Genomic DNA, 24,418 nt, shown 5'->3' on the forward strand with positions numbered 1-24,418 from the left:
GTGTGTGTGTGTGTGTGTGTGTGTGTGTTCGCACGGAGCCGGTGGAATTTTATACAACCAAGCGAATTAAAACAACACATTGTGTCTGTTTTAATGTGAGCTCATGACTCTCGCCGCAGGGCTGCTATTCCCAAGTAACCATGCATTTGGAAACTGCTGGTCGTAGCCTCAGTCAGTTTTTTACACACTTGCACTGAGCAGGAATGGAGGAGTGCTGATGTCTCAACGAGTAAGTGAATGTCCAACTGCTGATGAATGATTCCACTTGAGTGTCGGACAACCTCCCATCAAACCTTTTTAACCATCAGCACTTGAGCAACCCAAATCCCAGTCCCAGGTGCCAATGCTAGTCCGTACAGTGAGGATCGGGTGACCCTGCCGTATTATCCTATCAGGCTCTCTGCTTGGTGAGACTGTGGGTCCCTGAGCAATTGAGGCCTTCTCGGTGCAGTAAATGGGTTACCATTTGAAAAGCAGATGGACTTGTCTGACAGGTCTCCAGTAGTGAGGGCCCCTTCTTCTCCTTTTGTGTGTTTGTTTTTGTGTGTCTACAGAGAGTTGCTTTATTCCATCAGCAAAGATAAAGATATGATTAACACAGGCTACTCCTGTCCACTCTTATTAGTGTATAGGCTCCAGGCTCACACATGCATGCCCACAAACACACTTTTACAGACAGACACATAGGTACATGTGAATAAAATCTGTCTTAATTTCATGCTACCTGGTATGTCTCTAAATTAAACTGTTCTTGGTCTAGTGGACTAGTAAAACCACACCATTCAAGCACCATTCACATCCACAACAGGAAGTGAGTGCGTGTAATAAGACAGGAAGTAAGATGAGGGCCTGGGCACAGGCCAACTGATTATCAAGTTGGAATGGATACCAAAGGGATCAGCACAGAGCCAAAGTGTTACACAAGTGTTGTCAGATGGAGTAACAAACATCATCTCATTACCAAGATCATATAATAGGTTGGTTAGCTTGCAGCTAAATGCTGCGTTTTAGTTTGTCTTTGAATTGTCCACATGCTAGCAATGAACTAGAGCTTTCACTAAATGGAGGGGTACTCTGATGTAAGGACCCATTTCACCTCTGAAATCAGTGTTACCATGCATATTTCAAGTGCCATTTAAAGGCAAAGGAACAAATGTAGAGGCATTATTTAATTGGCTTTTATTGACCTCTGTCACTGATGGTTGAACTGCAACAAAATGGACCAGAAAGTATGGTTTTAAAATCCAGAAATGTCAGAGTTTTTAAAGAAATGTTGAGTAATTGTGCTCGTTAAACCCACACAGACACAGTATAATGAAAAGCCATACATGCCAATGCAAACAACATACATGTTAAACTTATAATTTTTAGTTTCTGGTGATGATTCAGATTCTTGTTTGAGGCTGTAAGTTGAGGTGTTGTATTATTATCATAACAATGACAGGGAAAGGCATTAAATATTAGGTTGTATTTGTTTTTAGGACATTTTCATTTGATTGCATTGTGCACGTGCAAGAATTCTTGACATATTTGTCGATACCCTGTTGTTAATGGCATTTTGTGGTACTAGACAACACAAATCTTACATGATATGTCTATAATGCATAGGTCTAGACTTAAAATAATTTTAGAATCAAAGTAATCTGCATATGCACCATTTGGCAGTGATGTGTTTTTTCATTTTCTCTGCTACTTTGTTATACAGACTAAATATGCACATTTATCAGGTAGTTGAGTTTATACCCAAAGAAAGAAACAGAAACTCTAAAATAGGTTGTTTCATTCATCTGGAAGACACTTTGTGTGAATCTGGAAATGGGATTGAACTGTAGGTTTGAACACTGAATTGAGATTCAACAGCCAGTTGGAAGTTTGTCACCTGGAAACGGTAATCAGTCTTTAGATTTAAAATGAATTAATTACTTTTTGAAAAATGCTATATTTATATGTCTCTACTGTTTGACTGTCCTTAGGAGCTTGTGAAAACAAGTTTGGGTGAAATTCATTTGCTCCTGAAAAATGGCACCAAAGTCCCTTTGACCTGGAGGGAGGGGATTTTTTTTTTTTTTGTAGTGGTATCATGACCCTTCTAAAGAGCAACCATTTTACCATGGCTGTCAGTAGAGCTCTGTCCTGATATATCTTAATGCTTTCTTTGTTAACTGAAGTACAGAAATGTTGTTCCTTACTGTGACAAGTGCCTAGTGAAGTGAAATAAACTCAAACAGACCACAGTTTTAAATGTCATTGGTTTCTCTTAAACATGCTTTTGGAAAAACCTGGCCTTGTCCACCGTCCTACGTTTTATGGGGGCTGGAGGTATCCTGTAGCCAGGATATGCTATAAAGAGATGGTCTCTGTTTGCTCCTAAAAGATAGAGACAGGATAAACTCACTGCTTTTGAATGCTTTTGACACAAACCAAATTTCTACTCAAATATTATTGACCATGATGGTGCAGCTTTGCATTTCTGTTGAATCCATGACATCCAAAAAAGGGAGTTTTTAACATGTGCAAACCACCATCCTTTAATTTTCATTGAGTTGTTTTTGGTTAAAAACAATCCCACAAAACATTTTCCACGCTTTCTGCAGCGCAAAGATGGCGTTTATCAGAGATCCCTAATGCCTTGTGAATCTTTCAGTTTATTTCTTCAACCAGACATGTTGGTAAATACTAATTTTATTATTACTATTTTACTAATTTTTGCAACATGCATAAACAAAATAGCGTTGTTCACACACTAGCTCCAAACCAGTGTCGTTAGATCCATGTCTAAGGCAGCCATTCATCTGTACAGCATCGGCCTCGCTGTCCTTCTATGAAGAGATGACACGCCACTTTAGATTGGTCTCCATCTTGGCAATGAATGCGCCTCTGTGTCGCTATTTGTGCATCAGGCTGAGGGGATTTCTAGGCCGCCACCTGATTCACATTGCTGTAATTGAGTTGTGGCCATAAGCACTACTGTGCCTGCCTGGGCCCTAGGTAATTCACACACCACAAAAGCACTGTTTTACTCCAGTTTTCACATGATGTCTGGGGCACAAATGTAGCGAGTGAGAAACTCCAATCTATTGGAAAAGGGTGGGGAGATTACAGGCAGCATGAGAGCGAAGGAAAGAAAAAGAGTGTAAGAGTTTTCATGTAGTGAAGCAGTTCTGTGCCAGAGAGGCTAGGAAGCCACTGAGTCTGCAGCACGTGGATAAGGAACACAAAGCTCTTGGTTTCAAATATCTTTCTTTCTCTTTCTTCCTCTCTCCTTAGAGCTTAGGGGCTGCAATCGATTCAAGGGGAGATTTCCTTGGACAAGGACAGGGAGATTGACGTTTTTGGGGTAAGCCCAAATTTGTCACTCCTGCTCCTCTGGGTAATTGGACTCCTCCACACTCCTCACTTGTGTCTGTGTGTATATAACATCATCTTGCTTTCCACACAATAGCAGTGTTCCTCATAATGTGACTGTTATTGTTGGGTTTGTGGTCGTATTCAATTTTTGGCCCATGATTTAATGTTTTGTCTGTGTTCTCCCAATGCCATACCTTCCGCTTTTCGCTGCCTTTGTAAAGGTCATTGTTTGTGCTCAGCTGAATGTCTTGTCAAACCTGTGGAATCATTATCAAAAACGAGTGCAAAATTATACACTCTGTACTGTTTAGAGGAGGTACTCTATCTTGTGGCCTGCATGCTGTCAGTGGTAGGATCAAGTCTAATGCTGGGTCTGTTGCATCAGAGTTGGAGCTGGCAGCTGGGAGATTTGCTTTGTCATGTTAAAGTGACAAAGACCAAATAAAAACAGCCGTTCATCATTAGGAATTGGCTGGAATAACTTAGACTGTCACTCTGTGAATATAGAGTAATTTATTGGGTCTGATCATCTTATTATTATTTGGTCAGACTGATCATCTTGTATCAGCTGCAAGACATTATAGCAGCAGAGATAATGGTACTATTCATTTTATTCTGTCATTTCCCTTTATTTCATTTCATGCTGTTTCAAGCCAGAATGTTGCCAAAATAATGACTGACAGAAAGGAGCTGAAAAGGTTGGTCAGTTCCTCTCAGCCTTTCATAGCACCATGTCCCCAGGACTGAGGCAGAATTTGTCCTATCCTGTCCTGTTTGGCCTTCTCCTGCCTGTACAAACTTTTGTTTGTCCTTTCCTGTCCTGCCCTGCCCTGTCATGTCATGTCATGTCATGTCTTGCCCTGTCCTGTCCCATCATATCCTGTCCTGTCCTGTCCTTTCTCTGCCTTCCCTGCCCCAGGGAATGGCAATCTCCTCCCCCAGAGGAAAACCCTCCTCCCATACCAGCCTTCAAGCAAAAGCAAATAGGATGGTATGTGTACCGAGATCCCAGCCAATACCCAGAAGTATGCAGACTCCCTCCACAAATCGCCTCCTTCATTGGATGGCCACACCAGAGAGGGTGTGTGTTTTTGTGCACAAACACATATTCACACCCCCAGAAGACGTTCATGTGTCTGAACTGGGGATGACAAAGTGGTCTGGCAGACACTCACCTGTTAGCAGCCAGTTTGGCATATGGCTGGCTTGATGGACAAGACTATGGCTGGCATTTTTTGTCATGTACACGTACAACCATGATTTCCTCTCTGTTCTTTTGTCTTTCCCCACCCTTTAATTTGTTTTCTTGGAGAAAGTTATACCACTGTGTTGGCTTAGCTTTGTGTGAGGTCAAAAATGGGCAACGGCAGCCAGAAAGACATGTAGGACTTAAAGTTTGGGCAGTTTTTGATTCAGTTTAGCTTTCCTCTTAGTTGTTTAGAGGGCATAAAACCTTACTCACTTCATCTGTTCATGATGAAACATCACACTTTTTGGAAATCACACAATTATTCCATTAGCTGCTTCATTTACTCATTGCTGTTTTATTTTGTGAACTGGCGGAAGGTATATGTAGTACTTACAGTATATGCAGTCATTTTTCAGATTCTCTCACTCTCTGTCTCTGAGTTAGCAGGTTTGGGGTTTTCATCTCCATGTATAATGGTATTTAACCCCCCCCCCATCATAATTTAGATCCAGTCTCATAAGTGGGTTGGGAAGCGGCCCCAGCAGTTGATGTGGAACACATGCCTTTAATGATTCACACTCTGTGTGCGGTAGGTCGGTGGTGGCGGCCAAGCCCACACCCTCTCCCCCTGTCTAGATTGGTACTCCTGTGTTTTTTTTTTTTTTTTTCTTTTTTCAGTATTATGTTTTTTTTCTAACTCCGTTCTACACATGGAAACTTCAGGGAATCTGAAATGTGTTGTTTATGTATAGTTGTTCCTGTGTAATGGCGCTTCTTATTCTCTGTCAAAGCTGGACAGAGTTGAAACATCAGTATTCGACACCTTTGCTACACCAGCTTTCCTCTTCTTTTTTTAGATTTCCCCATGTTAGATTAAAACTACCTTCTTTGTGTGGCTGTGACAATTTCTTTGAAATTTCAGTGGCTCCTTAAGCATTTCGTTATTTTATTGTGATAAATTTTACTGCGTTGTTTGGTGTAATTGTTTTGCACATGGGGGCTTTCCAACACTCACATTCTGATTAACAAGTTTTACTTGTTAGATTTACACAAACCTCCAAATCTGGAGAGTTACAGTTGAATAAATTACTTCAAGCTCAGTTGGTATTTTGTGCTGCTGAGCTCATTTTTTGTAAGGCATTTGAATAGCAAGATATTTTGTGGGATCTTACTTCCTTACCATCAGCAGAACAGCAGAAGTGTGCTGCAAGTGCTGCTGCTCAATTCATTTATGTTTTTGTTGTGAGTGTGCACTCAATCCACAGTGAAAAAATTGAGAAGTTTGACAAAACAGCAGGAATCTCATGCAGACAAATGCAGCCAGTGCACTTTCCCTGTGCATTCATCCACTCAGCCATTGGCTTACCTTTCATTGTGTGCGTAAATGGGAGTTTCTGACTATACAGTCAAAGAGCAGTGAAATGTGCCAGCACGTGACAAGGAGTGGGCGCTGTCCATCCAAGCTGACATAAATTGCTTCCTGTTTTTGCTTTCACCCAGTTCCCCCAACCCCAGCCAACATCTTTCCATCCATACTTCCATCTTTTGTTCTTCCCCCCTTTTCTCTCTATCTCTTCCTCTCTCTTGCCATCCTGGGTCCCACGCCCCTTTGTTTAGCCTTGTCTGACCTTTCCTTCCTCCACTCACTCACTCATATGGACATCTCTCTATTTCTAACACACACTTACTGGACATCACACGTGCATGGTCTGAAGACAAACGCCTCATGTCCTTTACATAACGGCAAGTGAGGAGTTCTTTCCTTTTTTGCAGAGACAAACTTTCAGGTGGCCACAGTACTCAAAAAAAAGGTACTAATTCACTAGCTGACCTTGCTTAACAGAGGATCTGCTCACGTGCAGTGGATTCTAGGCTGAATTATTGTATCGATGTGCAAAAATGATGCAGTCATTGTTACAATGGCAGCAATGGATCATATTTTTGTCATGATTCGAGGAAATGTTTGTGTGTGTTTTTGGAACTCAGAATTTCTTGCTCTTAGTGGGAGAGTAATTTAGATTTAGCTCTTTTCCCACAAGTGCTTGATTTGATGCCCATGAGTTTACCAATCCTGTTTACTGGGTTTTTATGTGGTGGTGTTCAGTTTTTACAATACCCCTAATCCACAAAATAACAAAGTGCCACTCGTAAAGTTTTGCTTTAATGAAATTATGCCTTTGTGCCGTTTAATGTACTGTGTTTTGAATAAATTTGTGTTAATCTGTTTGGGGTCATAAATTACGTTTTCTGTTAGAACTTGTTTTATAAAGTTCAGTGCTCCCAAACTTAGTTTTGGAACAACAGAGTGGGTGCTTGAAGAATGGTGTGTGTGTGTGTGTGTGTGTGTGTGTGTGTGTGTGTGTGTGTGTGTGAGCGCTGAAATTGATGAAGAGACCTCCCTGGATTTGAGTTTTGCTACGAAGCACTACCCGATACCGTATGCACAAAAATCCCCAGCCACTCTAGACGAGAGGGCGTAGCTAACAGTACTGAGCAGTCTGCAGTTCCTCTTTGGGGCGCCTCCTGAAAGGAACTTGGCAGCAAGGAAACATAAACAAATTCCCTGCGGTGGGCTGGCAGGCTGGGCGGCGCGGTTCCCCCCTGTTACCATACATGCACAGTGCAGCCCGGCTCAGGCTAGCCTGCTCAGCTCAGCAGCCACAAGTTGTGAGAAATAGATCTTAAAGGGACAGGTGCTGCCTGCACTCTTTAAAGGTGCACAGGCCCACTCTGTATGTGCAGTCTGTTTTCCCTGTAGTTGTCACAGTTGCCTTGGCCGACAAGTTTGCTTTCCATTGTATTGTTTCAGACTGACAGTGATGTGTGTTACTCCTTGTGCACTGACCTCTTGTAGGTTTCCAACAACACTATTCAAATGCTGCCTGGGGGAGGGAAGCTGCCGCCAGGGGTCCAAAATGTTGTTTCATTTTTTGCTGAGGTAGCAAAAAACTGTACCAATGATGATGTAACGATGGAGGTTGGAGAGATGAGAGGGAGGCCTTGCAATCCAGTATAGAAGAGAGTGAGGGTGCGGTTGGCCCAATAGTCATAATACAAACACTTGCTCACACACACGTGCACTATTCCCACAACCAAAATATACATGCTTGCACACACATGCTTATTTATACACATGTGTGTACACAGACTCACATGCCTGCAGTTTTCTCTTTTATTTTCTCTCTACCTCTTTCTCATTCCCTCTCCAAACACAGTGGTGTATTGTGTAGCCTGACCTGGTCCCCATCCAAAGGCAAAGAGAACCCAGATTGCTGAAACAGAGGGCCCACTACTAACACGCCGGCCAGGCTGTAGTTGTTATAGCCTGCTATGGGCTTCCAAACCAGTGGGGACTGCTAGCTGAGCCCAGAAACTCTCTCTGTGTGTGTGTGTGTGTGTGTGTGTGTGTGTGTGTGTGTGTGTGTGTGTGTGTGTGTGTGTGTGTGTGTGTGTGTGTGTGTGCGTGCGTGCGTGCGTGCGTGTGTACTTTCTTTTTGATCAGCCACAGAAGGGTTTTTTGGACAGTACTTGCAGGAGCCGACATGGCACCTCAGTGCAATTTCATGAGCACTGGTAAAGGCATTTGCATGACTTTTAATAGTTCTTAGTCTCCGCAACATCATCCAAATGCATTATTTTCAACCATCCTTTAATGGCGGTGCTGGTGGAGATGGGCCACAGAAAAGAGGGCGGTGGCGAGTGGGAGGAAGAGACCCTTCTCCTCCTCCAATTCTTATTAGGAGGATTAAGTGTGAATACTGAATCTCTTTTTCACTTCCTTTTCGTGGATTGGTGATGGATGCAAGAGCCAGCTCACTGCCTGCATCATTAGTTTAACTTGCCCCTGCTTCACTTCTCAACTTCTATGTTTAGATATTATAGAATTAATTTTTGGATCATAGATACAGCGTTTTGGGATACTAAAATTATTGATTTTAAAAGTATAGAACAGAGTTAGGAATGCTTAAATGATTTTCTTTCAAGGTGAACATTTGTATAACCCAAGTAATCTACGTTACACCTACAACAACTGAGCCCCTTCACCAAAAGTAATTTCAGCTATGTACTTGCATTGGACCATGAGTAAACCTTTTATGCAAAATCACTGAAGACGCCTTAAGAACATGTAAAACAGGAAGTGGTGGGGGATTATGTCACTGCCAGACATTTTGTGGAAAGTAACAATGCTGTCGTTTCCCCAACTATGTGTGTGTGTGTGTGTGTGTGTGTGTGTGTGTGTGTGTGTGTGTGTGTGTGTGTGTGTGTGTGTGTGTGTGTGTATGAGAGAGAGAGAGAGAAAGAGAGAGAGAGAGAATAGAACAGTCAGTGCTCTCTCTTTGAGCAGCAGAGAGGTGGAGGGAGGAGTGGAGGATGAGAAGGGGGTGACATAAAGCCTTAGGATCAAGCTGTTCCACTGACAGAGCACAGCACAGGCAGCTCTGGTGACACTGCAATGCACAGAAGGAAATAGAGGAGAAGATGGCACAGAAAGTGAGTTAGAGAGACAGAAAGAGTTTTCCCCCTCAGAAAGATTGTAGATGAGGACACTGAAAATGGGTGATTGAGAGAAGGAGATGAGGATGAGCACTCCTGTTGTGGCAGCTGGTCTCCTGGGATACCGTTAGCTGGTGTGCTTGTGAGGGAACAAGTGCATGTGCAGCACGTAACGTTCTAAATTTAACTCAGTATGTAAGAATCTTCTTAATGCACGTACATTTCCACATTTTTGCTCTGCGTATGTGTGTCCCAGCACTCACCCTCCCACCGATGAGGTAAAGAAGACAGCATCAAGGGCCCAGATGTATCTCCACCCACCTACACGTCCTCTCTTAGGTCCCAGTAGGCACATCTCTGTAATGGCCCCAAATCGATCCCGAGGCCTCCTTGTCCACACTCCATGCCCATCGATCGGCACCTCACAAAGAGTCTCACAGGGCTGATTCACATCCTGTGGCTGTGGCTCGCTGCGTTGATAGTGTGTGCCTGGTGTGTGCATGTGTGTAACACATTACTTGTTTATATTTTAGAAAAGAAACCTTTGACTGCATGCCTGTGCCTTAGTACGTCTCTATATGTTTTTGTGTGTGTGTAGGAATGTGTGTGTCTCTATACCTCTCCGGCAACCTTCCTGTACCCAATTAATGGAGCCAGAGACCTTGAGTGGAATTGTCCTGCTGCATCATAAAATGAAGGCCTTACTCTAAACCATGAAGGATGCAGGCCTCCACGTCTAAAACCTTGCAGCAAAAATACATAAACACCCAACATAAAGACTTGCACAGTCACTCTGCAGTCTCCCACAAGAGAGGAAAGACAGAAAAAGAAGAAAAGACTCTCGCTTCCCATGTCAAAAAAAAAAAGCCTGATTAATCAGTCAAGCCACATGAAAACTTTGCTTGTTATTGTTGCTGCTTGATTTATTGAAAGCCTGGATCTGGGTCAAGCATCCCCCCTTCTCTCTCTCTCTCTCTCTCTCTCCTCTCTCCCTTCTTTCTTAACCTCTTTGTCTTTTTTTTTCTACCTAAATAAGGGCCACCCCCCACGTCTCTTCCCTTTGTCTCTCATCTGGTTCTCTGTTTTTGTTAAAGGACAGTTGATTAATGGTGCCATAGACAAAGCCCACAGTCTGCTCTCAGCCCGGGCTCAGATAGGGCTCCACTCTAGGTAAACCAAAACACATGTGCTCTGGACAGCCACTGGGAACCCCTGAGGAGGGAGAGAGAGAATGTGAAAAAGAGAAGAAATGGACGACAGTAGTCACTGATGCATTATATACAGTGATGTAGGCTCCTTCCTGCACGGGAAAATGTGCAGCAAGAGGAAGGATGATGGAGTTGTGCATAATATGTTCAGGGTGTGGCTTTTTACAACATTTGTGGGTAAGATTTAGTTTCACCATGCTAGCCTCTATGTGTTCATTAAAGGATAAAGTTATCCTTCTGCTTAGGCTCAGTTTCACCTCTCACAGTGCGGAATTGCACCTATTTACTGATTTTAATGTAGCAAAGAGACATTTAAGCACCTGAGTATTGCCCTTGCCTGCAGGCTCCTGAGAGTCTTGTAAAAGAGAGCATATTATTCCTGTGAGTGAATTGAAAGCTTTATTGTCAGTTGTCTTCATAATGGCAGGGCATGACACTCATGTCATACTTTAACGCTATACACTTCTATGTTTGTGTATGTGGGTGTATTTATGTTTCTATGCAGCGCTGACATGCCCTAATTGGCTGTGCTTACTGCCTAAGGTAAACATGTCTTCTTGGAATTATTAGACAGAAGGTATATCAGCTAATAACAGTTATATGTTCGTTTATACTATATGACACTAACCTACTGAAGCGTTGCACTCTCCTTCAATTCAGAGGCAAACCTCCTCATGTAACTATAAGCCCATATAGACAGAATGTTGAAGGTTGAATGTATCGTATGAAAAGAGATTATAACTGGTGAATTTTCCTTTAGAACATCTCTTTATTCTTAACCTGAAGGGGCCGTCTATCCTTTATGTAGAAAAATGTCCTTTATGTAGAGATGTTGTGAGTATATAACTCATCCATCTGAGATTTTGCTACACTTATACAAGTCCTGTCATAGGAGCAGTTTGTTTAGTGTTTATGCCACATTTGCACAATGTCAGTAGAATGAGAAGTACGGGAAAACTTTGGTTATTTCGCACTGGAGGTGTTCACGCATGTAACGTTTGTAGTGTTTGTGGTGTTAAGTATTTGGAGCGATTTATGAACAAGTGAAACCACATACAAACAAATTGTGTATAGCTCCTATTAAAGTAGTTGAATCAATTGTTGTTAGTGTTAATATGGCATCTTATTAAGCTGCTAAATGGCAGCTTTTGTGCCTTAAAAGCCATTTTGCAGCCATTCTGCCAACAGTTTGTTGACATGTCTGCAGTTCTTTTCACCAAGTGCTAGATATCATTTGTGTCAGAAATTCCAGATATCTCCAACTCAGAATTGCAAGTCAGAGGCTTATGTGGAAGGTTTTTCTCCAACTTGGCTGCTCATAATTATGCTTGAACACGCTATTAAATTATGTGACATTCTGTGACATCAGTGTCTAATGCCCCTTAACACTTGTATTTATTGCTAGTAAGTAATCAAAACACAAACTATTAAAAAAGTATTACAGAATGACAGCTGGCCGGCTAATCTCATTTTTTTGTCAATTGGGTCTTTTAAACATTAGTATCATCATCAGATTTTTAACTGGAATGGAAATAACCTTCTTTCTGTTAAAAGAACAGTGCCACCACCCACCCTGCAGTGGTATGTGGGCCAAAGTAAGTAGGGATTGAGTGTCGGTTTTGAGGCAGAGAGATCCAAGAGATGTCTAGCTGGTCAGCAAGGTCACCATCCAACAGCAACACCACCAGCCCTTTGCAAAATTGTGCACACAGAGGAAAGATGGATCTCTTCGGACGACTCTGTTGCAGTCATCCGCTGCCTCTCACCCAGACAATGTGTGCCCGCCAGCTTCCTGTCTTTCCCAGCTCACACATGGGATGATCCCGAAGCCTTCCTCTGGGTCTTTGAGGGATTAGCAGTGGCATGTGGACAGCCGGAAGAGGAGGCAGGCAGTGACCAGCCAAGCAGTAACTGTAGCCCTGGAGCCACATTGTAATACTAGCAGAAACATTATTCTCCATCTCCACCATCTTGTCCTCTGTAACCATCGTTGGTCTGGATTTGTACAGTAGGGAGTCCTAGGAGCGAAGTGCTGGTTAAATTGGTGACCCAGACAGCTATTGTATGTATTGATGGAGGATGTTAGTTAGTTTGGTTGCTGCTGTGTGAAGCCTTGCTCCTGATTTAGCATTGGTAAACATCAGGCTTAGTGAACTACAAGACACTAACAGCTCAACCAGGAACATCAATGAAGGTATTTTGCATGTCAGGGCAGGGTGTAAGTTGCTATTTCCAATACTGGTAGTGAGTTATACATATATATTAATGGGAAGGAGAAAACAATACAGAAAAACGGTCTCCTGTAGTTCAAATCCCGGAATGTATGACACAAATTGGCATGCTTTCACAAGGCTGATGAGAAAATGCACTGGGGACTGTTCACAATGGGCAAGGTGACTGGGACTTGCTGTGAACTGGGACTTCTAAGAGAAAGGGGGCTTCATCTCTGGCAGGCCTCTGGCAGTCCAGGAGCAGAAGTGCATTTTTGAACTTATCTTTTCCGACTCTGCACATGCTATGTTTCCTATGTGGTGCATTACTCAATCAGAAAAAAAGTGAAAAAAAGGTCTTTATTTGATCAGTACTTCACTAAAGTCCATTAAATGCAGAAATTGACATTGTCACTGAGCATAGTATGAACAGGAGAGAGACAGTGCTGTGCAGTGAATCCAAAAATCAACCCACAACCTGGCACTACTACAACCAGAGCGGTATTCAGAGCAGTGGTATAGGTGACATGTTGCTTGTTGACACTGTAACCTGCTGTGGGGCCTGAGCACCATAGTCCACACAAGTGTGGTTGTCTGCTCTTATAAGCATGGAGCCAAGTGGCCCATCTTCACTTTATTAGACTGAGCGCCTGTTAATAATTCATGCCCCACTTTCCCTGGAAGCAAAACCAAAGGCTCAGCTGTGTCTGTCTGTCTGTGTTCCTTGTCACTGGACATTTAAGGCTTTTCCCATTTTGGACTACGAGTTATTTACTCAATTACCCCCTTCCCCAAACCTGCAATGTGCACCTGCCTGAACTAGCAGGTGATGATGTAGTGCCAGAGGCGGAGGTAGAGCAGTTTTGGCACACACACACACGCACGCACACACACACACACACACACACACACACAGGAGTCAACCCAAAACCTGTTGACACTGTGTATATATATATATATATATATATATATATTTGTTAGCTTATTTTTCTCTGTCATTACCTCTCTCCTCCAGTATTGTTGCTTAAAGATGATGTGTGCCCAGTACTCAATGTACTCTTTCTCTCTCCTTCATCCCGAGGGGGTGTCTGTTCTCTGTATATTTCAGTTTTTTTTGCCTCTTTTTTTTCCGTCCCTGCTCATTGTCTCTTGTTGCACTACAGTGTCAGATTTAGTTATGTATGCACCCCATGTCTTTGATCCCACCTGCACTCCTGTGTTGTGTACATTGCATAACCACCCGCTGCTAAGCCTAGAGGTGTACCTCAACTCCCTCTCTCTTTCTCTTTCTCACTCTCATTCCTCTTTTTCCATCTTCCTCTTGCTTTTTTGACAGCAATCCAGGTCATCACTCCTTTTCTGTCCCTTCCATCCTCCCTCCCCTTTCTCCAATCCCAAACCCTGAAAGTTGGAGCAGTTGGTCTCCTTGCTACTTTTACTCTCTCTGTGTATTTGTCTTTTTCTTACTCCCCTCTTGCTGTTCCTATCCTTTTCCCTAGCTATTCCTTTATTTCCCGTCCCTTCTCTACTCAGCTCCCTTTCCCTGCCTCCTGCTCTCCACTCTCCCAGTGGTCTCATTAGGCATGAAGGAGGCTGCTTGGTGTGTGTGCATGCGTGTGCGTGTGTCTGTGTATGTGCGATCTCTTAGGAAAAGTCTCACTTGACTGAGCATGCCACTTCCACTAGCAGGGTCCCGGGCTCCATTATTACCACAAAGCTGTCACATACGGTATATAAAGTAGCCTTCTGTTGCTGTGTTGTGGGTGAACACAGGCCACTCTCTTAACAAGAGCAGCTACCACTGTTCTGCTTCGTCTGTCCTATAGTAAAGCTGTTGCCATGGCTGTAGAAACCAATGTGCGCCTATACAGGTATGGAAAATGTAAACAGAAATGTTAGAAATGTATGCACACACGTGACCTGGCTATAATTTTGCCAATACCTGACAATCCTGACACTCAAAACCACATACCAGAAACATCTGTCTCTTCTCTATAATGACACCCCACCTATGTGGTCCAACCTGTGGGATGTCTGATGCCCCTCTGTCTTCCTTTCTACTGAGTGAGTGATTATGTGTGTGTGTGTGTGTGTGTGTCCACCACTGTTTTGCTAGTGTCTAGTTACAGGAATGGGCCTCTTTGCTGCCTCGCTGGCAGGCCTGACCCGACAGGTCAACGTCCATTACCCCATGAAACCTAAATGTCAAGCATGGCCCCCTGCTATAGCCATTTGTCTTTCTCTGTGGGTCAGCTGGCCTGGATACACATACACATACGCATGCAAACACACTCACCTGCTCTCACTTGACCAGCCCGACATACACAAACATCCTCCACGACAAGTAAAAGTCCCTATGTAATGTTTTCTTGATAAATAGAATGAATAGTAACAGGGGATTTTTCTTTTTCCTCTACACTTCATAAATACAACGGATTCTTTTTCTCTCTAAAAATTTTGAAGTTATGTGTGCTATTGATTGACTGAAAGCCAAACTGGAATCGGCTTTTGGCCAACAGTCGTTTAGCTTTAGCTTATCTGTGAGCAAACCGACTAACCTTTGGTGCTGATGAAGGCCACAAAGTCAGTGGATGGAAAGCGGTATACCTTATACTGGCGATCAAATGCAGTTGTCAGCTTCTTTTAGAGTTGTTTTTTGACAGTTGAACAAAGTACGTCAGCGCTCTGAAAACTTTACAAAATAGAAAAACGTAGCTGAGACTTAATAGAAAAAAAAGACAAACCCTTCATTCCTTACCAACTCCTTGTCTTTTGACCTTTTTGCTACAAGGTCACATCATGAGAATGATGCATTCGCTGTTCAAGCATTTGTTATCTTGGATGTGATAAAGAATTGAAAACATCTTGACACACTGAATGCCACCTCATTTGTTCCCACTCACCTCCTGCATTAAGTCCTCTTCAGTTCTCTTAATGTGGAAAAAGTAGTTCAACTGAATTCAACTGTGTACAGTGATGAGCCCTAACAGCCAATATCAGAAAGCACACTGGCCAACTCCATCAATTGTTCCCCACATTACTGAGCTACAGCCATCCATTTCAATAGGTAAAGTACAGAGAACCCTGCATTTGGGAGTGTGTATTATGAAAGCTACAGTGAATGTACGTACACACACATGCTCATGCACATATATAAACACACGACTTGTTTACAGGAAGCTGTCAGCCATGTGTCCTTATGATAAATAAATAGGGAAGTGTCCTCTTTTTAATGATGGCATATACAGGCCTGCACGCCAAATATTGACGGAAAGATTGAAAGCGTTCTCAAGGGCCTTTCCAACATGACATATGGCTTTTGCTCTGTGTTTTTTCTCTCCTGCCTTCATTTTTAACCCCCCCCCAACCCCTCCCAGCCCTCACCCCCTCTCCTTTTATTTATCTTAGACAGCGGCTTGTGCAGGCGTTTGTAGACGTGAGGGAGGCTATAAACACATTTATCACGGGGGACTGCCAAAAGGGGAAACATCAGGTGTATGAATGAAAAGAATGTGATAATAAACGCAGAGAGAAAATCGCATAACAATGAGAAAAGAGAAGAAGGCAAACTGAGTTTCCTTGAGGATAGAGGGCATCCACAAAGTATAGTGCCAAGAGGGAACAGGTTGTTTGTAAGTTTTCACAAACCTCAAGCACAGTAGCTCATCGTCTGCTAGCAGTGGCAGCTCAAGATACCACAACAACAATGCTACCTGCATTAGCAGTCTGCCTGTGCAGCGCAAAAGACGCTGTACTCCTTCTTTTGATAAATGTTTCATTGTTTATGCTCTCTTGGTCTCTCTTTCTTCTCTGTCTGTCTGTCTCACTCCTCCTCTCTATCCTAAATGCACACTACTGAGTCTGTTCAGAGACTGGCAAGCTTTTTACCAAGTGTTGTTTCAGTGTTAGTCAAGCATTTAATGTCTGATGCATTCTGGTGTCACTGTGCTGATTGCTCACATTTAAGCCTTGTTGGCTCTTTTAAGCTGCTGTTTAACCCCATTATCTAATTAGTTTTATGTGTGGAGGGTTGAGGAGTATTTTTGTGTATGTATGTGTGCGTGAGTCCTAGTTGCCTCACAAAAATGAAGAGCTCTCCCTTACCTAAGGGGGATGGGGTTTGACAGTACTGTAGCACTCCCACCCACCATCGATTCTATCGAAGACCCCCACCCATACCCCAAACCCACGAACCCCCCACTGCAGATAAATGTATTTTTCTTGAAAGAAAGAGGTGGTTGGTAGAGAGGAGTCTCTTTTAATGTAGCTTTGTGTGTGTGTGTGTGTGTTTGTGTGTGTGTGGGTGTGTGGGTGTGTGGGTGTGTGGGTGCAGCTTGCTAATGCAGTGCAGGGCCGTGCAGCGGGGCTATAGGCAGGCAGACTCGAAGGCAGGCCCGCAACCTCGACCCCAGCACCATTTGTTTGGACGAGGGCCGTCAGCGCCTGTCGCGCAGCCCATGATGAAGTGTCAGTCGGTAATTGTCCCCACGAAGCATCCACATCTCAAGGGTTGATGGGGGAGGAAGGGAGGATGGGGGAGGCAGGGAGCTGACAGAGAGAGAAATGACACCCTGGGCTCCTCCTATTCTCTCTCTCTCTCTCTCTCTCTCTCTCTCTCTCTCTCTCTCTCTCTCTCTGTCCTTTTCGCTCCCCCTTTCGTTCTAGTTTTTCCCTCCGGTCTTCCTAGAGCAGCAGCTCATATGAAGGACTGCTGTGTGCCTACCTCAGACCAGTGGCTCCCATGGAGCTTCAGCTGAGGCCCAATGGCATCATAATGTGTGTTTGTACTGCTACTTTACATTTGTGTGTGTATACAGTTGCTCAGAGCAGGACAGTATGTCTCTGCCTCTGTGCATGAACATTATTACAAGAGTGTTTAAACCTTGTGTATTTTCCTCCTCTATTATCCATGAACCACTTCTCCTCCTCATCCAGCCCTCCATTTTTCTATCTCATGATCTCAACATCCCAATTAGCTCTTGTGCCTTGTACTTAAAATGGGCTATTTATTTTGGTAAGCATCCTCTTGAAAACGTCTTTGGTCAAAACACTGGCTGTCTGTGCTTCCCTAACCATCCATATACATAGATATTTTTTAGCCTTGGTCGTTTTGGTAATTAGATTTAGCATGGGGCTTATATTGATCGAACAATGTCTGGATGTAATGAAAAGCTTTTACAGGACGTACGGCAGCTATATATAGTGCGATCCATAATGTGTTACTGTATGGTGGGGGCCCTAATGCACATTGCCCAGGCTCCTGTGCATAAATTGCCATTGGAAGTTTGACTTCAGAGCCCAGTAAGTGGCTGATGGAGGAGTGGGAGGTCAAATAGACAGATAAAAGGGGAGAAAGGAGAGATGAAGTAGAAGGAGAGATTGAAGAACAGACAAAGGATCAGATGAAAGAGGAACAAAGAGGGGGGAAATATGAAAAACACCATGGAGGAGAGGATCCAACATAGAGAAGAAGAGAGGATGAATACTGAAAGGTGGGCAGGGCAGGAAATGGAGATGCGGAAAGAGGCAAAGCAGCCAGGGCAGACAAGGATATGAAGGAAACCACCTTGAGATATGAGTCCTATATTTCTAGTTTCGTCATTCCTCCATAAGACACCCCCCACCCCTCCCACCATCACCATCCCTACGATGATAGGATGAAAACTGTAATGCATGCTAGATCAGCGATAGGTTTCCTTATAGATGAATGAGGGGAAGTGAGGAAGGGCGAATGAATTAAAGAACAAAGAATGGAGGGAGAATAGAAGGAAGTAAAAATGAAGGATGAAATATGGGACAGAAGCAGGAGAAGAAGAATTAAAAAAATTATGTAGAATAACAGACCAGAAGAGGGAGACTCCACTATTTTGGCATGTGGCTCCCTATGACAAACTGACGACAGTCGGTGTATTAGGAGGAAGCAGATGGGGGGCCAAGTCCTCATCCCACTGTCTGTCAGTCTATGCGTCCGTTGGTTGGCTGCAGGTGGAACACAGCCTGCCATTCCTGTTGTCTAAATGAGAAACCACTCTCCTATCTCTCCCTCTCACACACTATCTTTCTCTCTCTCTTTCCCTTTAATGGGGCAGAGGCCTGGGGCGCTGAACCCAGCTCCCTCCAGAGTGACACACACAGCATGCACACACATAGATCATACATTATAGACACTCCTGGATGCCCTTGTACATGGTGTGATATGCACACACACACAGACATCCAAAGAAAGGGAGAAGCAAGGGAAACCACAGCCCCCCAAAATTATGCCCCAGTATGTGAGATGATTAATCTGGTTGGTGATTAGTTAGTTGAAGAGGGAGGCACACTGCTTAGGCCTTTTAATGGGCTATAATTTGGAAGATAACTGTATTGTCCTATCTCTCTTGACATTTAAATCTAATCAGACCCTGCTGGTTAGCACTGTGGTCCAAGATGAGGGAGCCTGGGAGGGATGAAAGGCTGCTAGCAGAGAGGGATTGACCCGTAGTGGGGCATTCATCCTTATGAGGCTAAGCAATTAGAAAACAAGGCGCAGGCACAAACACTACTTCCGGTATTCCTATTTTATTAATTTTTTGTTTGACTGACAATCAGTTTATGGAGTATTAAATTCAGTAAGAGAATAGCACAACAGATACATACAAAGACACTTCCTTTTCCACACACACACACACACACACACACACACACACACACACACACACACACACACACACACACACACACACACACACACACACACACACACACATCACTAGGGAGCCACTCCAAGGCCTCGTCTCTGCTCCTTATTACCACAGATGAGATGCTCAGTTTGATTAACACTTCTCTTTCATCCTCTTCATTAGCAGAGGAAAGCCACTGCAGCAGCCGGGGCCCATGAAAAGAGGGCATGAATTAGAATCCACTTATTCCATACACTGCCACTAATTCCACACAATGGTGGTTAATGGTGGGGAGTAATAGGAAAAGGGTGTGTAATTGTTTCTTTGGATGGTGCAGTGCACGGTACAGCAGCTGTTTCTGTACAGCGCACCAAGCCACTCAAAGAGTCTGAACAAAGGCCAACGCCGGCATTGGAGGGCCCGCACGGCTCCGTTCGATAGAGCTCACGAGCAATAAATGCATGTAGACGGGCCAATTTCCTCTGGTGAAGCATCCTGCTGAGTGGAGGAGCCGGGCCCCAGTCAATGAGAACCACCTGGTGCTGAGGGAAGTGATTAGGGTTGGCATCACAGTGAGTGAGGAGCTGTTTTGTTAAGGAGGATTGAGATGCGGTGAGGGGGTGCTCACACGATTTGCTTTGTTGGAGAAATATTGATGTTAGGTTTTTGTCAGAGCAAGATCTGAGACACAGTGTTGTTTTGTTGTTGCTCAATTAGAGGGAATTGTTTGGGTTACAGCAAGCGACTTAGGTTCGGAAACTGGTGCTTGGTGGTGATTGCCGAGTTGGTTGGCGTGTGGGGGTTTCCACAACAGTGGGGTTGTGGGTTCAGCTCCCACACAGACTACACACATAACAAACTAAAAATCCAAACAGTTCAGAGAGTGGCTAACCATGGAGAAGATGAACACTTTGTCTACATTCATGGGGATTTTATTGCAACCACAAAAATTTTCCTGTAAATGCACAAAGAATGGTGATAATATCTGCATGGTACGAAGTGCAGTTGCAGCAGGGCCCACCCAAACTATAAATGGACTCTTTACTGCCATTGTATGGCTTAAGTTTTCTTTTTGGCAGTATGTCACTCTGACATTAAATAAAATAAGCCATTACAATACTAATCTTGAATGTGTGCATGCATAAGCTTTGCCTGGCTAGGTAATCCCAAACTTTTTTTTCATGTCCAGACTCCAGAGCAGATCCATTTAAGACCAAAGGCCTCATTTGTGAATGTTGTCTTTAAGGGACCTCCATCTTCTAGAAAATTGACTTAAATTACAGGTAAGTTAAAAGGTAATTTCTATTTATTACAACTAGGGCCTTATTTTCATAGATTTGTACTTCTTTTCTCTGAGTTACAATAACACCGTACTCACCAAAGTTATTGTGGTGATGTAAGAACACGGAAACAATGCAATGCAACAAGTCAGCTGGCGCAATAAACAAGCAGACAGATGAGAGTTGTTAAGAAGCCAAAACCGCAGTGGGTGTTTGTAAAGGACAACTTAGGTATTAATTTTACTATATAAAGCCTTATAATCACCTGACTGCTTGTGTTTATCGCCTTGTCTGATTTCTTGTTAGTGATGTGGCTGTGTCCCCAGATCTCAACAATTAACTTGGAGAGTACAAGGTTATTATTACCCATAGAAATCGCAGCCGAAACTATAGAAAGAAGACCAAAGCTGTAATAAACTGAAATTATCCTTTGAATTAAATAATACATTATTCTAGTGCTCCTCATTTTCTTAAAGACAACCCCCTAGAGCTCAGCCTCTGAGCCGCTACACCATTCATCTGAAGGCTCATTCACTTTGATGTTTACTTAATTTATTTGACCTATTAATTTAACCAGGCATGTCATATTCTTCTCGGCTACCAAGGGTGCTCATCCTCTGTGTACATGTTGTGGTCAAAAGGCTCAGTATTCAGTTGTAGAAAAGTGTCGCACATCGTGTGTGTCTGTGGAGGTGTGTAACCCACAGGGGTTATCACAGTTGAGTGAATATTGGTTTGCGGATAGTAGCTCTGATCACATTTGATGATGGGAATACATACCACAGGGGACTGTGTATGTGTTTATGTGTTTGTGTATGTGCATATATTTGTGTATACAAAGGCAAAGCAATGGCAGGCAGATCAAGGAGGTCATGATAGTCCTGGTTGTGTCTCTGGGTGGCATTAATCTCTCGGTCTCTGCTTGTATAACTCTTTCCTCTGCTGAATCTACCGTTCTTGTGCTACTACCTTCATATCTTTTATCTTTCTCGTTGGTTTTGCATCTCATCGCTCGTTTCACATATTCACCTGTTCTTTCCCGTCATTTCCCATTTCCTTTAGGAGATCTATGTATAGTCTTTATTCCCCATTCCTTCCTTATGGCCTACTTGTCTTGTTCACTCTTCTCTCCTCCTTCCAGCCTCTGCCTACTGTCCTCATTGTCCCTCTTTCTGTCTCTTTCTCTTTTAATCTCTCTTCATCTCTCCCCAGTCTGAATCTTGGCATTTAGGCCTCTAATTGAGCTGGCGGCACTTGAATAAATGAAGCATAAAGCAGGAACAGCAGAGAATCCCGTCATTGTTTTCTATGTCCTGCACTCAGACAGAGTGGGCAGGGCTACTTTGTACGTGTGTGTGTGTGTGTGTGTGTGTGTGTGTGTGTGTGTGTGTGTGTGTGTGTGTGTGTGTGTGTGTGTGTGTGTGAGTGTTTCATACATGAAACACTCATAGAGAATAGATTAGAATCATTTATGATTACGTGGAATCTGTTAAAAGGTCTTTCCTTGGAACAATTCAACTGATGTTTCACATTTTCTTTTGCAGAAGCAGATTTTTCCTTTTTTTTTTTTTTTTTTTTGAAAAACAGAAATGGACCTGTTCATTAGTGTAAAGAGTGGTAGCCATAATGACAGAAGGGACACAGAGAATAACTGAAATAATAAGAAAAAAACCCCACAGAAAATCAGTACTTGCAGTCCTTTAAAATCACTCAAAATCATTTGTTACAGCTCACATTAGGACATATTTTACTGTTTTGTTTATCCCATGTGTCGTAACAACATTCCCCTGCTTCAAATAATAATATGAATGTCTGCACAGCGTCCTTCGTGAGAAAGTTGCTCCTAGCATACAACCATGAATGTACCAGCCATGACTATAAAACCATTGGTTGTTTATAAAAGTGAACTTGACACCCATAGCTCCTACCTGCCCTGAACTGTCCTGACCGATCCACTCCTCCTCTCAGCTGACACACCATCCCCACCCTCATTTCCAGAAAGTGAAATGAAGCAATAGCCTGCTCCTTTTCAAAAATGTGTTTGACCGCTACTTCAGCTCTGCACTAACAAATCCCAGCACACAAATACCCTGGATACACACACACACACACACACACACACACACACACACACACACACACACACACACACACCTTGGAAACAAAACCCTGGCTAACTCCTGTGCGCTGCAGAGTTACTGATCAATCAGGATGAGGTTGTGTGGTCTCCATTTTTGATGCAGCACACATATTTGTAATCTTCACCTTTTGCTTTCTGCCTGCAAGGAAGAGTGTGTGTGTGTGTGTGTGTGTGTGTGTGTGTGTGTGTGTGTGTGTGTGTGTGTGTGTGTGTGTGTGTGTGTGTGTGTGTGTGTTTGAGAGAGAGAGAGCGAGAGAGAAAGGGGTAGAGACTGAGGGAGGTCGCTTTTTTTTTGCTTTTTCAGGAGAGAGGCAGAGGAAAAAAGAAAGTGTGTGTGACTGAGGGAGAATGATGGAGAAACAGAAATGGTCCGAGTTCTCGAGTTGCAAACAGAAAGACGACCCACTGCAGGATGCCCTATAGGCAATTAACATAGCTAACACACACACACACACACACACACACACACACACACACACACACACACACACACACACACACACACACACACACACACACACACACACACACACACACACAAACTGAAAAAAACTGATGGAAAAAAAAACTGAAATATGAAACAGGGGCAGCACACATCAGCACATACAGTAAGAGATAGGGAGCCCAAGTGCATACACACAATCTGACATGTACACACAGCTGTGTGTGTGTGTGTGTGTGTGTGTGTGTGTGTGTGTGTGTGTGTGTGTACATGTCTTTGTTCTGTCTGGCTGTCCTCTTGGCACGTAAATCATAATGGATCTCATTATCCAGCTGGGTCGGCTTGGTGGGGCCTGTCTGGCGGGAGATGATAGCTGGATGGCTGAGGGGCTGCCACGACACACACACAATCGCACACACATGCACTAGGCATGCATGTTATTGAGCTTGGATATCTGCTGTGCATATGTGCATATACTGTATGTCTCATTCTCACTCGTATAACATCAGCAGAAGAACAGACAATTACACACATATGCTGGCACACATGCACACACACGTGTGCATTTGCAGCACATCCAGACACAATGGACATTAGTGGCTCAGCTTGCTGTCAGACAGAAGGCGAAGTGATGCAGAGCAGAGGGAGGGACGGATGAAAAATGGAACTTATCCTCTTACTCCCTCTCGCTTGTCATCTCCCTCCTCTCCTCCTCTCTCTCTTTAATTCTTTTTTTCTTTCTTTCTTTCTTTCTTCCTCCCCATCACCTTTCTCTCACTTGTTTGGAGGACACCGGCAGATGTCGGTTTGTCCCTTGAGGTGAGCGGGGCCTGTGCTGCCATCTTTTTCCTCCTTATCACAGCGCAGTCTTCCACACAGGACACCAGCGAGTCATGAATCAGGCATACAGGCCATGCAGAACTCATCAGTTGTGAGTTTGGGGGGGGTGTTGTGTCCCAGTAAATCACGTGTTTTGTACGCCTTGTACACAAACACATACACATGCTGCAGCCTTTTGGTATTCAAACAGCGCTGGCTCTTATACTGTGAATACAGGCGGAGCAGTTGGTAGCTCGTAACATGGTTAGGGCCTACACCATTTGTCTGGACATGACCATTACCCAAGCCAATTACTGGCTGGTGTACAGGCAACTCGCCAACAACCTAATGTTTTCCTGTCATGCCCCCCCCCCCCACAGCCCCTCCCCTTACAAACACATACATGCAATCGGAAAGAGTGGATGAAGGGGGAAATAAATAGATAGAGAGGAAGAATGGAGGGCCTGGGGCAAAACCCCCAACCCACCAGACTGACTGACTGATACAGCTAATAAACTTTCATTTAAGCTAATGTTTTTCTGTTTTCTCTCCCTTCCATTCCTCTCTCTCTCCCTCCTTACCTTCCTCTCTCTGCTATTTTTATACCATTCATCTCCACTCTCCTC

The 24,418-nt window shown here is 43.6% G+C and overlaps 1 protein-coding gene across 5 annotated transcripts in view; it reads left to right on the top strand.

Annotated features, from left to right (window-relative positions):
* The window catches only part of raraa (retinoic acid receptor, alpha a), a 138,522-nt gene that overhangs the window by 14,462 nt on the left and 99,642 nt on the right, over nt 1–24,418 (top strand). For 2 of the 5 annotated variants that reach the window (XM_040134313.1, XM_040134317.1), the window contains exons 1-2: nt 3,045–3,133; nt 3,268–3,337. The exons of 2 other annotated variants lie outside the window; for them this stretch is intronic. The gene's annotated coding sequence lies outside the window, so the exon portion shown is untranslated. Of the gene's footprint in view, nt 1–3,044; nt 3,134–3,267; nt 3,338–20,299; nt 20,395–24,418 lie in introns of those variants that run through there. One more of the 5 variants, XM_040134315.1, reaches the window with a different exon arrangement.

Source organism: Xiphias gladius, chromosome 9, assembly GCF_016859285.1.
Source record: "Xiphias gladius isolate SHS-SW01 ecotype Sanya breed wild chromosome 9, ASM1685928v1, whole genome shotgun sequence".
Taxonomy (NCBI): domain Eukaryota; kingdom Metazoa; phylum Chordata; class Actinopteri; order Istiophoriformes; family Xiphiidae; genus Xiphias; species Xiphias gladius.